The 16994-nt window shown below is 42.9% G+C and overlaps 1 pseudogene; it reads right to left on the reverse strand.

The window, feature by feature from the left end:
• Positions 1 to 790: 790 nt before the first annotated feature.
• On the reverse strand, positions 791 to 15163 carry LOC121352715 (annotated as a pseudogene).
• Between the last annotated feature and the right edge of the window lie 1831 nt (positions 15164 to 16994).

The raw sequence follows: 16994 nt of genomic DNA on the forward strand, positions 1-16994 counted from the left end.
CTCCAGGGCAGCACGTTGCAGTGCCACATAGAAGGCAGCCTACCCGCCCAGGAATGTCTTCAGGCACTATTAGTGGAAGCTGATCACCCCCACAAACAGGCACGACCCCGCACAGGAGTCTTAGGAGACTGGGGCTATTTTGGGCTTTTGACATTGAGCCCAAAATGTGAGCTTTAGACACGTGATGGGCTGATCCTCCTGCCATGGGCCTCCTCCAAAGCTCCCTGCCGCCCTGTCCCCACCTCCAGCAATGGCTCTTGTGGAGGCTGAGGGGCAGTTTGGTGTGGCCTTGGAGTGCAGAGGGAGCTGTGAGTTTGCTGGGGGGCAGGGTCATCCCTCAGTGCCATCGGCAGTGCCCAGCTGTGCTCAGGGCAGGTCCTGCCTGAGAGTGTGCACCTGTCCCTGAGTCTCTGAAGTTAATGCTTGTACCAGCCATTACAGCCAACAGAGATATTCACAGATATTATGTGCCATCTAGACTCTATCCAGACCTACCTGAAGCTTTGGAGATGCCTTCAGGTGGGATTGCTCCCAAGAGGAGCAGCCGACCTCTAGGTGGGCTTGGGTAAGCAAGAGTTCATGCCAGGAGGCCCTGGCTGTAGAGATAGAACAATGCACTCTGTAAGGTAAGGAAAAAGACTTCAGGGGATGAGGAGGGAGGAACAAGGTTAGGAGTCTGCTAAGAAGCCCTTGGGAATAAATGTCAAGCGTAGGCTTGGGGAACAGATGCAAAACACGCCTTTCCTTGGGGACATCAGTAGAGAGGCCTTTCTAGTACTGCTGATTCTCTGGTAAATTCCAGCCCTCTGTGTTTGGTCAGTGTCAACACAGCTCTTTGCTCCCTGCCCTGACCTGGGTGTGGAGGAGTTGCACACGTTCAGTGGCATCCAGGAGCTCCTGCTCAGCCAATTTCCTCGACCGCTCCGTCTGCTCCAGAGCTGCCCGGAGCTCCTCAATTTCAGCCTGCAGCAGGTTTGCTCTGCGCTCCACCATGGCCACCTGCTCCTTCAGGTCATCCTGTGTCCTCAGAGCATCATCCAGATGGATCTGGGTGTCCTGGAAAGAAAGAGAAAAGAAATTAGCAGGTATCAGTCGTTTGAGTGGCAAAAATATCATGGGTCTCATTTTTTCTCTTTCTGTTGCTGTGCTGAATGAACCTTGAGCACTCCTTGTGTGTTTCTCAGGTTCTTCTGTGCCTCTGCAGCCACACGATTGGCATGGCTCAGCTGGATCTCCATTTCATTCAGGTCTCCCTCCATCTTCTTCTTCAGCCTCAGGGCTTCATTCCTGCTCCTGATCTCAGCATCCAAACTGCTCTGCAAGGACTCCACAATTCTGAGGTGGTTTCTCTTCATCTGGTCAATCTCCTCATCTTTCTCTGCTATCTTCCTGTCAATCTCAGCCTTCACCTGGTTGAGCTCAAGCTGCAGGCGCAGGATCTTCCCCTCCTCATGTTCCAGAGAGGCCTGCACAAGTGGACACAAACATTGACAACATCAATAAACCTACTTCTTCCTTTTAGGGATAGGATATTTCCAGAGATCTCAGCTGTCTGCACTCCCCAGCCAGAAGAGAGAAGGAGCCAGGCTTTGTCAGCTCTATTTCCACATTTCTTTACTGCAGACACCAGTGATTATGGTCATGTACCTCAGCTTCCTCCAGAGCAGCCTGGATTTCAGATTTCTCCTGCTCAACCTGCTTCTTCACTTTCTCCAGCTCATGAATTGCCTTTCCTTGCTCAGCAATCTGCTCTGTGAGGTCGGAAATCTCCTCTGTGGAACAAAGATCAATGGCATGGTCAGGCACAGAGCAGAATGGGAAGGGTCCTGTCCCACCAAGGTGACAGGCATCTCTGCAGACCTGCAGGCACACACCCATGAGCAATGGTGGTAATGGCTGATAGTGAGAAAGGCCAGGGAGGAGCAGAGGGCCAGGGACTTACGCTGCAGGTTCTTGTTCTCCCGCTTCATTGTTTCCAGGTGGTCCAAGGACTCCTCATAGGCATTCTTCATCTTGAACAGCTCCGTGCTGAGAGAGCGCGACTCCTTCTGCGAGGCCTCCAGCTCAGCCTGTGTTTCCTCATACCTCTGCTTCCATTCTGCCAGGATCTGAAGAGAAACGGGGTGTGAGTAGGGCTGTGGCCATCATGGAGCCATGCTCTGGCCAGGAGTGCTGCTGCTGGAGGCCAAAAGACCTTGTCAAAGTTCTTCTGCTTCTTATCCAGAGCAGCACAGGCAGCATTGGATCTCTCCACATCAATCATCAGGTCTTCCACTTCATTCTGCAGCCTCTGCTTTGTCTTTTCCAGGGAGGCACATTTGGCATTGACAGCCTCAACATGTTCCTCTGCATCCTGCAGGCGCTGGGCCAGCTTCTTCCTGGGAGGAGACAAGCACAGTTGCCCATTAGAGATTGGAAGGTTTTCAGTTCTGCAATGTCATAGGAGGTCAGCTTTGTTGATTTGAGATTTTTTAGACAAGCACTTTTGACAAATATGTAAGGATTTATCCTTTTCTCTGTCCTATCACCTGTGGAGGATTAGGTGTGTCTTAACACTTCTAATGACTATGTTTTCTCTTCCAATCTATACTTTTTCTCTCCCTCTCTCTCTCTCGTTTTTTTACAAATACACTATATCCTTGCCTTTTATCCCACCCTTGTCTTAGCCCACTCTCAGAGATTCCAATTTCCTTTGACCAGTTTCAGTCTTCTCCAGTCATTTCCCATCCTTCTTCCCCACATACTTGGCCTCCTCGAGCTCCTCCGTGCGCTGAATCGCGTCCGTCTCGTATTTGGTTCTCCACTGGGACACTTCGCTGTTGGCCTTGGACAGGGCTCGCTGCAGCTCCCCCTTGGCCTCCTGCTCCTCCTCATATTGTTCCCGGAGCAAGTCACAGTCGTGGCGAGCGGACTGCAGGGCGTGGGCCAGGGCGTTCTTGGCCTGTGGGAGGATTAGCAGTGTGGCAATGAGTGGAAATATCCTGGGAGATCTCCTGAACAGAATGCTGATGGGCACTGATTCTGCTGTGAGTAATGGCAAGCTCCTGAATGAAAATGCAAAGTCCAGGAGTCTGCAAAACAATTAAGATATAGACTGCAGGGAAGGAGGAACAAATCTAGTATGACAAGGCTTACACTGTATTACTTAAGTGTTTTTTTCCCTCCCTTTCATCTTGTTAATTATGTAATTTCATTCATATCTAAAGCTTCTTCTAGACAGAATGAGTCCAACAGACAACTCAGAATTTGGAGAGCCTTCTTACCTTTATCTCTTCCTCTAGATGCCTTTTGAGTTCCTCAATCTGTTGGGTGAAAGCCTGTTTGCCTCTTGACAGCTGAGAAATCAGAGCATCTTTCTCATCTACCTGGCGTGAAAATTCACCTGGGAGTGTTCAGATGAGTAAAAAAAACTTGTTATCACTTACGCAAAAGTATTAGTCTTGATAATAAATGCCCATATACATATATTTTGAGTTAAACAAACTTTTACTTCTTTCCTGGATTCCTAATCACTTATACTTGCATTTTTAGAGGCTAGAAATGACATGTCATGTAAAATCCCACCAGCCTTACTCTACATTTACATTAAGCCTTAGGTTTACAGAATTAGTACTACAATGCAATCCAGAGGGATTATGGCCCATGGGAATCTCAAGAGGTTTAACAAGGCCAAGCAATCCAGGCAAGGTCTTTTGTGATGAGCAGGGGGAATGATCACTCTCCGCAAACCCGTTAGCAATGCTTCTCCTAATGCAACTTGAGATACTCTCAGGATTCTGTTGGCCAGCTTCATCATGAAACACATTTTTGGCTCAGGTTCAACTTAGATAATGTCCAATCCTCCAATACTCCAGCTGAGTTTTACTTTTTCCTTTTAAAGAACCCGGGTAATATACAGTATTCTCTTAAAAACACAAATGACTCACCGGATTCTGTTTGTAGCCGAGCTCTTTGAGCACTAATGTCATTAATTATACGCTGCTGTTCCTCCTCCTTTGTCTTAATCTCACTGAGCTGATCTTCTAGGGAACGACACATCTTCTCCAGATTTGCCTGTTTGCACGAGAAGCGGAAGGAAAGATGTTTAATGGTTCAACTCATAATTTGTGAGCATATGAAGTCTTATAATGGAAGAAAGAATGCTTCAGAAGCCAAAATTTCTCAGTTAACTGATATATATCTCTATGAAATTTGTGTTTCCATTCACAAGTGTATATTCACTGCCCATTGTAGGGTGGAAGAAATTATATGATCAAATGATTTAAATAATAGTGAAATGTTTAAACACACATTGAAGTTGCAAAGTGAAGTAATTTATTCTAAAATACGACTAACAAATTTCTATGTTAAAATATAAATATCTGATTATGTTTGAAGTAATGAGAAGAAATATTTATGTACCTTGGCTTTGGAGACAGACTCCATGTTGCTGGCCAAGTCATCAATCTCCATCTTCAGCTCACTCTTCTCCTTCTCCAGTCCTCATATTGTTCCCGGAGCAAGTCACAGTCGTGGCGAGCTGACTGCAGGGCGTGGGCCAGGGCATTCTTGGCCTGGTTGCAAAAATATGGCAATAAGAAGTAGGTATTTCCTGGGAAATTTCTCTCACTGGTACTTATACACTGATATACATCCCAAAGAGATAGTGGTTAACTGACTGCCTCATAAAAACATGCAAGTCCTGCACTGCAAGGGCCTAGATTGCACCATCTAAGGGGATGGTTTCAACTTCTAATTAGATCACATTTTGAAGCCTTGAACACTTCACAAAAAACAGTATTATGTCCAATATTTATTTCATATGTAACATGAGTATCCTCACCTTTATCTCTTCTTCTAGCTGCCGTTTCAGTTCTTCAATCTGCTGGGTGAAAGCCTGTTTCCCTCTAGACAGCTGAGAAATTAAAGCATCTTTTTCTTCCACCTGGCGTCCATATTCACCTGAAAACGTTTGTAATTGAGACAACATTTTAATAACCAAGAGAGCAATTTATGGGGTTCTCCCATTCCCAAATTACAGGTGGAAGGGCTGTACCAGATTCTGTCTGCAGACGAGCTCTTTGAGCACTAAGATCGCTAATCATGCGCTGATTCTGCTCTTCCTTTGTTTTATATTCGCTCAGCTGGTCCTCCAGAGTGCGGCACATCTTCTCCAGATTTGCCTAGACATCAATTGCACATAAACAAAAAAAAAGAGTAAATAGCTTTATTCTGCCTTCTTTTAGCAGGAAAATATGTCCAGAAGATGCAGTTGACATCTTGGGACTGTACATGCACCCATACTTCTACACATGATATTTGGAGAAACCATTTATAATACAACCTGATAAAAATTAAATAATTTAAGATTAAAGAAAAAATACCACAGTGCTATCAAATTCCTAATAAAAATAATTGTGTACCTTGGCTTTAGACACAGATTCTATGTTGCTGGCCAAGTCATCAATCTCCATCTTCAGCTCACTTTTCTCCTTCTCCAGCTTCTGCTTCACGCGTTGCAGGTTGTCGATCTGCGATACTCATAGTCCTTACAGAAGCTAGTTATACCTTTGAAAGCACCACTGAAAGAATTACAATTAAACTGAACTAAATCAAAGTTTCTATGTGGTTTGAAAACATAGCAAACTGCTATTGTAAATAGCAACCTGATAGTCACAGTAGAATTAGGACAATGCCTACTGGTGGTACTCACAGACTGAACCTGGAGCTGCAGGTCATTTTTCTCCTGCACAAGTTTCACCATTTTCTCCTCAAGCTCCTTCCGCTTTGCCTCAGACTTCGCAAGCTCTTCCTTGGTTTTCTCAAACTCTTGTTTCATGTTGGCCATCTCCTTCTCAGACTCTGCACTCTTCAGCAAGGGCTTGATCTTGAAGAACAGCTTCATCCATGGCCAGTGCTTGACATTCATGAATGAACGGACATTGTACTGGATGCAGAAGATAGACTCCCTGAAAGGTAATAACAAAATGTATTTTGGAACATATTTAAAAATCTATAGAACATATTTGGCAGTATATGTTAATATATATAACATGAACATAATACCATAACATCAACACATAATACTTCTTAGCTGTGTGTATATATATATGTATATAGTATCCATATTTGGTATATTTGTACACCTACATAGTTCTGTATATCTCTATGTGTAAAATATTTATCGTTTATTATTCAATATACATTTCTTAATATTATTTAGATCATGTTTTATATATAATATATATATATTTCCACCGAAAACCTTCTAGTGTTATATAGTGTATCAACCCATACAGACAGGTTTTTAGTTCAGGTGTTTGGCTCATTTTTATGACCAATGAAAAGGAATTCTCCAGCTTCTGCTTCACGCGTTGCAGGTTGTCGATCTGCTCGCCCAGCTCAGCTGTGCTGTCCGCGTGCTTCTTGCGCAGGGCGGCAGCCGTGGCTTCGTGCTGCAGCGTGGCCTCTTCCAGGTCACGGCGCATCTTCTGGAACTCTGCCTCACGCTTCTTGTTCATCTCCACCTGAGCTGCTGTGGCCCCTCCTGCTTCTTCCAGGCGCTCGCTGATCTCCTCCAGCTCCCTGGACAGGTCAGCGCGATGCTTCTCTGCTTTAGCGCGAGAGGTTCGCTCTGCCTCAATTTCCTCCTCCAGCTCCTCAATGCGGGCCTGCAGAACAGCAGGGACCCTTCACACCCGTGCCCTCCTCCTGCCTGAGCTGAGCCTGAGCAAGGCAGGGGAAGGAACAGACACTTGCCTGCAGCTCCTTGATTTTCTTCTGAAATATCTTTCTTCAGCTCTGAACATTCATCCTCCAGCTTCCTCTTCTTGGCTGTCAGCTCAGCATTAATTTCCTCTTCATCCTCAGCCCTTTCAGTCACCTCCTTGACTTTGGCTTCGAGCTGGATTTTGGTTTTGATGAGCTGGTCACACCTTTCCTCAGCATCAGCCAAAGCATCAGCTTCCTGGTAGGGAGATGCCATTTTTAGGGATATGCTTTTTCAGGGAATATTGAAATACTTAATCTTCATAGTGCAGGGTCTTGGATAGCCATTTTGTAGTTTAAAATTTGATTCATATTCCCACAGAATGACATATAATATAGAATTGATTTTATATTGTTAGTTTTGAAACAGCCAGGTTTAAAAGCTAAAACCAAGTAAATTCCATTTCACTCTACCTGAAGATATGATTATTTATGTATTTGTGCAGCGTATAGAATCCAATATTATCTCATGATATCAAACATTGGATCAAAGTGCATGATCATAAGAATATCTCAGTATACACCGTAGACAAGTTTCACCCATGTAATATTTTGACTACAAATACCTCACAGTCCTTACAGAAGCTAGTTTTACCTTTGAAAGCACCACTGAAAGAATTACAATTAAACTGAACTAAATCAAAGTTTCTATGTGGTTTGAAAATATAGCAAACTGCTATTGTAAATAGCAACCTGATAGTCACAGTAGAATTAGGACAATGCCTACTGGTGGTACTCACAGACTGAACCTGGAGCTGCAGGTCATTTTTCTCCTGCACAAGTTTCACCATTTTCTCCTCAAGCTCCTTCCGCTTTGCCTCAGACTTCGCAAGCTCTTCCTTGGTTTTCTCAAACTCTTGTTTCATGTTGGCCATCTCCTTCTCAGACTCTGCACTCTTCAGCAAGGGCTTGATCTTGAAGAACAGCTTCATCCATGGCCAGTGCTTGACATTCATGAATGCACGAATGTTGTACTGGATGCAGAAGATGGACTCCCTGAAAGGTAAGTCAAATTAATAATTCAATATTTACACCATGATGATACAATAAGCAAAGTACAGTGAGCCTGATTTGAAGAAAAGTCTACCTTCTCTCCACCATTTTCTGGTACTCCACCCTCATCAGGTAGCCCCTGCACCTGGCCTGGGTGCGGGTGATGAGCTGTGCCAGCTTCTCATCCCTCATCTCTTCCAAAAGGCCCACCAGCCCAGCTTTGAAGAACACCTTGGGTAAGAACAAGAATATAGATGCAGTGTCTGTACTTCTTTAACATAACCTCATACCTTGCCCCCCATGACATGCACTATGGAAGTTAAAAGCAAAACCACAAAGAATATATGTAGTGGCAGACATTCTTTTATAATTCCAAGCTTCCGGTTACTTGCAGTTGAGGAACTATAATAGCCAGACATTTTTCTTTCATTTTTATTCATTCATGATTCTTTTCTCCTACAACTTTGTCTTAAATTAGGAACTTGATTAAAACTTAATTAAATCATCCTATGACCATGAATTTCAGTTTATTCAAGTGTTGAGTAATCAAGAATCTGATTTATTTATTTTACACTGTTTCTTATACCCTATTGGATAATTTCATGTGCTATCTGGAATATCTGTGTGTCAGTATCAAGCCGTGCAAACCAAAACCACGTAGCACTTGAAGCAAACAATCTTTTACCTTAGTGTGACCAAATTTGTATTGAGTATGGTCTATATCAATTGATCCAAGAAGTTTCTCACAAGCTTTCTTGCTGTCAATGAACTGTCCCTCTGGGATAGCACTGGCATTTAATACTTTGTATCTGAGGAAGAAAATGGAAGGACTTTCTTTCAACTCCAGAATGTTAAGGGTTTTTTCCAACCTAAGTGATTCTATGCATATGAAGAGGTCTGTTGTTGAGACCAGCTAGCAGGTACATGGCAAGAAAGAGTCTTAAGAACTGTTGAGAACAAACAGCACTTGTTAAACTGAAACATTAGAGATCGCTTTAGGCACAGGAAGGGAAGGTTAGATTTCAAAAGCTATTTAAGAGGGACAAGGTGATCCAGTAAGTGGATGAAGTCTGACCTTTGTTTAAAATCTGCATACAGAACTCTGTTGGGAAATCCTTTCCTGCAGATCCTGATCCCTTCCAGCACGCCATTACAGCGCAGCTGATGCAGCACCAGCTCATGCTCCATGGCACCTGGCAATGCAGAGCACAAATACATGCCATGTTCTGCAATACAGTGGAGAAGAGCTGCACCACACTGAAAACCTTCAATGTACATGTAAGTTTCTTACCAGGTGTTTTAGTTTCATTTGGAATGATGCACCGTACAAAATGGGGGTGGGTGCTTCTGAGGTTGGTCATCAGCTTGTTTAAATTCTCCTGGGAGAGTCATTAAGAAAAGCTGATATTAGCAAATGTCATTTCTGCTGTAGGCATCAAGTCCTCTGAAATGAGATACTATACAAAAATTAGCAGAATCCTGAACTCAAGCTCTCTGCACCAGTTTTTCTGGCTTTCCACAGATCTTTGGTATAATTAACTTAGTAATTTGAGTAATGTTTAGGAAAGACTGTACTCTTAAATATACTAATTTAATACATTTCACTGACTCTAGTGGAGTGCCTTCATTTGAAAGGATATCCATCTTCCATTGGATGTACCCAGAGAGATAAACCAACAAGCTGAGTTTTAAATGTCTAGATTATACATTTATCTTGTACGTATGCTGAGATGAATGCCAGCCTTAAACAAATGGAAAAACTATGCATTCAGTGAAATGAAGTATGAGTAGATTGATTAGATTTATTCCTAGAAGAATGTGGCCCAAGAACTTCAGAATCTTTTAACAGAACCAAGCCAAAACAAGACTAGCCATAGTAATTGGTGGGTTTACTCCTTGTCTTAGGAAAAAAGAATGAATTCTCTACTGTACCCGAAAAAGAGCTGAGACAGTCTGGAAAGAAGAACCCTTCTTCTTGGCACCTTTCTTGCCAGCACCAGCACTTGCCTCAGCTAAATTGAAAATAAAACAGATTTTAGATTTTTTTTTTTTTTGCCTTTTTCATTCTTTTTTGCAAGCCGTACATCAGGAAAAAAACATGGAATTCAAAGAACCAACCTGCATCTGCTCCACCATAGTTGGCAAAGAGTAAAGCCAGGGTCTTCACAGATGATTTCTGGTACAGCCCAATGACAGTTTCATTCAAAGGGTCCTTGTTCTTCTCCAGCCACCCAGTGATGTTGTAGTCCACTGTGCCAGCATAGTGCACCAGGGAGAAGTGGGCCTCAACCTTGCCTTTGGTAGGTTTGGGCTTCTGGAAGTTGCTGGACTTGCCCAGGTGCTGGTCATAGAGCTTGTTCTTGAAAGAGGTGTCAGTTGCCTTGGGGAACATGCACTCCTCTTCCAGGATGGAGAAGATGCCCATGGGCTGGGAGAAATCACAAGAAGAAACCAATTGTAATTTATCTTTCAAGGCAATAATGATCTTCACCTAGGCACAGTAATGGAACATAGACTGAGACATTTTCTTCTAGAAAGTGGGATTGATCACACTGATACTTACATTTTTGGACACAAAATTACTCATAAAAAAATAGAAATTAATTTTGTTTGTGTTGACAATGTGTTCTGTAAAAATCAGAGCACTGCCTTCTTATTCAGCGGAACTCAGAGCACACACAGATGTGTCAGACAAGTTGAACATGAGCCATTGCAGCAAAGCCACCAACTCATCCTCAGCTACACTGTGCTGCTAATAGATCAAAGGAGTTGATCCTTCCCCTCTACTCAATCTGAGAAGAAACATCTGGAGTGCTGTTCCAGCTCTTGGCTACCCAGCACAAGGGAAACATGAACATAGAAGATCCCTTTGGAAAATGAGACCAAGTAATTACAGAGATTCCATGCATATAACTGATTTGAACAGGAAGGATACCTTCTCAATGAGCTCAATGCAGGCAGCCAGGTCCATCCCAAAATCAATGAATGTCCATTCAATTCCCTCCTTCTTGTACTCCTCCTGCTCCAGCACGAACATGTGGTGGTTGAAGAACTGTTGCAGTTTCTCATTGGTGAAGTTGATGCACAGCTGCTCAAAGCTGTTAAACTGGAAATAAAATAAGAAAGACACATATTTGAAGATGCAGTAATAATTGCAAGACCTCCTCTTTTAAAAATAGTGAATGCAGTTAACTTGATTTCCCACGCATTTCTTCAGTCTGTTTTATGACATTATGAAAAAGAGAAAAGCATCAAATGAATTGTCCACAATGAACTTTTTTTAATTGATAAAATTTAAAGATAAATTATACATCCTGTTTAAAATGAGACCAAGTTACCAGGAGAAAAAACCTAAGCTTAGGACTATCATGACTACATGTTTTTATACTGTCATGGACCTGATTATATAAACAATGAACTTTTTTGATTGGACCATTTTGTACCTTTGAGTTTGCACATCTTGAAATAGCACAAGTCCTTTGAAAGGTCCTTTTTTTAACTTAAAAAAGACAAATAACATCAATCATGTGATAATATTATGTTCTCTTTAAAAATGTCTCTCAAATTGATCATAACATTCAGCTGTCACTTCCAAATAGTTCTTACTAAATCTTACTTACATCAAAGATCTCAAAGCCAGCAATGTCCAGCACACCAATGAAGTACTGCCTGGGCTGCTTCGTGTCCAGCTGTTCGTTGATGCGAACAACCATCCACAGGAACATTCTCTCATAAAGTGCCTTTGCCAGAGCACCCACAGCATTGTGCACCTACAGGAAAAAAAATACCTGGAGTTACAATACAAGGCAGAGGAGAATCAAAATGATATTCATTCTACACATGGTTCCAGGTTACAACGTGTTTCTTACCTGCTGTGCTGTTTGGCCCTTGGTGACGTATTCATTCCCCACCTTGACTCGGGGGTAGCAGAGGGCCTTGAGCAGGTCTGCTGAGTTCAGACCCATCAGGTAGGCAGCCTTGTCAGCAACTGAAAAGCCAGAGGAAAAAGGAAGAATTTTATGTGCAGTAGGCTTTGAATCCTAGAGCATTCCCTAAAGGCTGAATGGTTCAGATTTATGTTCTTCGAAAACTTTTGATAGACTCTCATAGAGGGAATCTTTGTAACATCACACTTGCTATTATGCATATTGAGCTTTTCTTAAAAAAAATTGTTTTAAATTCTTTACTGGAGCATGCAGAAAGTAATGAAGTTTTCAAAAATCTCCTGGCACAAAACTGAAAACTGAAGCTTGCTAGTCTGAATATGTGCAGTATACACACAGCTCAGGAGCTGCAGTGACAACAGTCAGGTACTGATCTACATTCAGGTGATCTAACAAAAGAGTTAGAGTGGAACACAGAGACAATATCTCTGTTCTCCTTCAGATCCACAGCCTTTTCTGAGCTTTTGTTTCTGATATTCAATAAAACTCGTTGAGCTTCATCCAGTTACCGGTGGTGCTCCCCACCTGCCTTGTCCTTTAAAAAGAGGAGGCATTGCTCACAGAACTGAAGATGGGGTTGTAGGCCCTGTGCCAACAAAGGAAAGGAATGAAATAACACCTCTTACAGCTGACTTTACTGAGCATCTGATAGGTGAAGGTGCATGGGAACATGGTTCCCTATCATGTTCAAATGAATCACTGGGCTGTTTCACAATTACAAGCCATATTCCAGCAAAGGTACAACTAAAGGAACATCCATAACTCCTTACTTCTTGAATGAGTATGAAGATAAGTTTAAAGTATTAATTGTTCATAGCATAAGATATGTAAATCCTGAAATCAGGAAATCTGATGTACTAAGGACAAGGGACAGCTGTTTTTTCCTAGATGATTGTTTTCCTTGGGATCTAAAGTCCAACAGTGAAAAACTTTTGCTGTCATTCAAGTATGTAGTGGCTTACAGAGGGTTAATTACTGAGTTTGATAATACCTTCTGTGCCTTCAGGCTCTGCTTGTTCCTCTCTTGGTTTCTGCTTGAATTTCAGGTTCCCATAGTGCATGACAGCCCCTGTCAGCTTGTAGATGGCTGTCTTTTCATCAGCAGTGAAGCCCAGGATGTCAATGGCACTCTGGTAATGCAATGAACAAAGTGAAATACTGGCATGTTATCTGATGTATGACCTGTGTCTGTTGACCTGTTCTGTACATTACTTACATCTGTTGCCATCAACTCCTCCTTGTCATCAATGCTAGGAACAGTGATCTCCCCTTGACTCACAAAAGGGTAGTCAAATGGGTTGGTGGTAATGAGGAGCATTTCTGAAAACAAATGTGTTTATGGGTTAAATTTAATTAATCTTGTAAAATAGTGGAATGTTGCTCAGATATTTTCCTCTCAGAAGCTCAGGGATGTCTCCTACCGATTAGCTCTGGCTTCTTGTTGGACATGATCTGATAAAAGATGTGGTAGCTCCTTTCCGCCTTGAGCTGGAAAGTGACTCTGGACTTCTCCAGCAGATCTGCCCAGGGAGGTTGAAAGAGTTAGACACTTGTGGGAATGTACATGGAGATGGGATTTTGGGAAGGGATGAGAACAGTCCAGGAGAATCTCTTACAAGTTTCAATGTCAGCAGAAGCCAGTTTGCCTGTGGCACCAAAGTGGATTCTGATGAATTTGCCCTGTTAAGCAGAAACAGCAGCAGGTCAGCCTGGATGTCTTCTGCTTTGCATGAAGAACTGCTCAGGCATCATGTGTGTTGCCATTAAGAGGAGAGATTTTATGCAAAGCAAGAACTCACAAAGCGTGAGGAGTTGTCATTCCTCACGGTCTTGGCATTTCCAAAGGCCTCCAGCAGTGGGTTGGCACTGATGATTTGATCCTCAAGTGTCCCCTGCAGGAACATCATTATTCAGTCACTGCACTTGGTTGACAGGGCTCTGACAGGCCAAGAACTCAGTCTGCCCTTCCTGACTCACCTGCATTTTGCCTGATTTCTCCTCCTTCTTCTTCTCTCCACTGGCTGCAATTGTTGCAAAGTACTGGATGACACGCTTGGTGTTCACAGTCTTCCCGGCCCCGGATTCTCCGCTGCCAAAGGCAAGAGAGAAGCAGAGGGTGCGTGGTCAGGCAGGAGGTGCCCTGGCACCGGGCAGCCCCGCAGGGACCCGCGCAGGGGGTGTACGTACGTGATCAGGATGGACTGGTTCTCCCGATCTGTGAAAGCAGAACAATGGGAGATATGTTAGCGGCTGACCTGGGTAATGCTAAGCTGAATGAGAAGTAAAACTGCAAACCAAAGCTGGGGATTCTTCAAAAAGTCCAGGACTACCCCATTCCCTTCTATGTCCTAGTAGTATTAAACATAAGCCCAAATGGACATACTGAACAGTCAGAGGCATCTGAACCTGAGACAAGCTGTGTATCACTTGCCCTTCACGTAATTTTCCTCATGAAATGAAACAAAAGTACTTACCCAAGCTCAAAATACAAGAAAAAATAACTTTTTCTTTCTTATCAGTGAAAAAATTTAGAGAACTGAGCCAAGTACTGTTTCTGCAGTAGGGGTGTGTAGAATTTTGTACAATAATTAACAAATAATTCACCATGATAAATTCATGAATGCTCATAGGTCAGTTTCACTTGAAATTGTTTGCTACATAGATGGACCAAGTTCACAATCATGCTTCTTGGTGGCTCCAGCTGGCTTGTCACATGCTCCAGTGAGATCAGCAGGGTTTTTTTGGTTAGATTGCTGTGAGGGAGGTCAAGCACTCACCAGTCAGCATGAACTGATAGGCGTTGTCAGAGATGGAGAAGATGTGTGGAGGGGCCTCCTGGCGCTTCTTGCCTCGGTAGGCCAACACCACCTCGGGGTTGTACACCGGCAGCCACTTGTAGGGGTTGACAGTGACGCAGAAGAGACCCGAGTAGGTCTGCAAGGAAGGGACACAGCACCTTGGCTTCCCCTGAGCCTGGCCCAGCAGCTCCTGAGGCTGCCCAGAGGAAGCTGCTGCTGCCACTTACGTAGATCATCCAGGCTGCGTAACGCTCTTTGAGGTTGTACAGCACAGCGGGTTCGTGCAGGTGGGTCATCATGGCCATGTCCTCGATTTTGTCATACTTGGGAGGGTTCATGGAGAAGATTTGGTCATCCTTCACAGTCAGGGTCTGCCAAGGAAACAAAAGATCCTCATATGTCAGCTAAGAATGCAGTGAGGGAAGAAAATGTTGTCCTTGAGCCTTGTTTTTGACTCACCTCTCCCCCCTCAGTCTTGACAGTGACTTTTCCCGATTCCCTGCTCGTGATTGTCCCTTTCACAAAGGATTCTTTGGGATGAACCACGAAGACAGATGACTTGGCATCGAAAGGTTTGTTCTGGGCTGCAATTCTCTCCTTTTCTGATTTTCGGAGGTAAGGAGCTGCCTCCCCAAAAACAGCCATCTCAGCATCTCCAGAGGCCATGTCTGCAGTTTACTGAGGATATGCCAGCAGATGAGTCTGAGGAGAAAAATGTGGTACTGATTATTTATTCTGTAAGTTTTGGGAAAAATTTCATCCTGTGCCTTGGTGTCTTTTCATACTCAGGGTATTTTAACATGAGATAACTAGTAACTTAATTTTATGTCAAAATTAGAGGCTTTCATGGATGCAGTCTAGGTCTTCAAACATTCATTGGTGACCTTGTCAGAACTATGGATTTGGTGCTTTAAGAATACTGTGCCTGTAAGACAAGAGTCAATTTATTGAACAAGTTTCACTAAGACCTCACTATTAGGAATGGAAATAGAAGAAATTGCAAAAAGGATGAACAGTGAAATAAAACTACTGAAAACTGTAGTATAGATGACCTACAGTCTTGGAAAACAATGAATCTGTGAGACATTTACCTATTTAATGGTAGGGTAATTAATAAATTTTGCTAATGAAGTTCTCCACTGGAAAAAAAAAAAAAGAGTGCAGGCTTTGTGACCTTTTAATCTTCTGCCACAATTAATTTGCTCTATGCATTTGTCACCCTTCACTACAATACTTAAATAATTTCAGACACAAAATTCTGACTTGGGTGAAATAAAATTCAGTCCCTGAAACTGGAATTTCCAAGGTTTTATTAAGATCTCAAATAAATATTTACTTAAAAAATCTAGGAACACAAGAATTCTCAAAAGTTTTGATTTATTAAACATTTAAGGTACCTAAATTTAGCTAACTGCTCTTGAAAATCCTCTAGCTACTTTAGTAAAATTTATTCCCTCTTTATTCTTTAGGTAATAAATATATTTTTTGTCTGGAGTAAGAAAATGGATATCAAAGAAAGCTGAGAATTCTTGCACTCTCCAAAGGTGGTTAGAAGGTCTGTATTTTCAGATGATTTAGTAATTAATATAGTCTTAAGCAGAATACAGGATTTTGCATTTTTCCCAGCTGTGCTTATCTGGTCCCATTCTCCTGCTGTAGCAAAGATGGGTAAGCAGCACTCCTTTGTTTCTGTAAGGTCAGTTAAGCAGGAGTGAAGAATGTCCCCATGGGGATTTTCTGTTCTTTCATCAGTACCCAGAGGCTTCAAACACAGCCTTGGGTACCCTCACCACTTTGTACTGCAATCCCACCAGGTTTGCATATAGGGTGAACCAGTGAACCTTCCTGACACCCCACCCACAAGGATCTGTCTCTGTCCCTATAAATTAGTAAATCAGCTTCTTACCTCTTGTAACACCAGATGTGTGGCTCGTGGGCTGGCAGCTGGTCAGTGCTGTAAAACAGAAATGGCAATTCCCAAATTGCTTCTGCACAAAAATCAAGAGTGAAAACATGCAGGTGCCTTGAAAACAGATTTGTAATGGAGTCCCCTCCTGCACAGGAGCACCGGAGGCAGCAGGAATGTGGTGGCACATTAGGCTGCCATCCCTTCCTGGCAGCCTGCAGACCCCATCTCTTACCTTGGAGCTTTCTGTGGAGCCAGGGCAGACGTGTTGCAGGGACATTTTATACGATCTCGCCTGCAGATGCTACAGATGCCTCCTCTTTCTTCGGTCAAAAATATTTTGGCAAACCCTCTTTGGTGAAGCATTGTCTGGCAAACTGAACTAAGGGCATAATTGTCATTTGACATGACTAGATATAATTAGAAAATTTTGATGTCTTAGTGGCTATATGAATACATCTTCTATAAACAATCTTCCAAGGGTGTTAAGGAGGGAATCTGGACTAGTCAAAGCACTTAAAGAACTTGGATTCAGGACTTATGGATTTTATTGCTGGCTTTCCCACCGACTCACTGCTCGACCTGAGATGGATTGCTTGGTATGTG

Source organism: Pyrgilauda ruficollis, unplaced genomic scaffold (genome assembly GCF_017590135.1).
Source record: "Pyrgilauda ruficollis isolate IOZ18807 unplaced genomic scaffold, ASM1759013v1 scaffold194, whole genome shotgun sequence".
Lineage (NCBI taxonomy): Eukaryota > Metazoa > Chordata > Aves > Passeriformes > Passeridae > Pyrgilauda > Pyrgilauda ruficollis.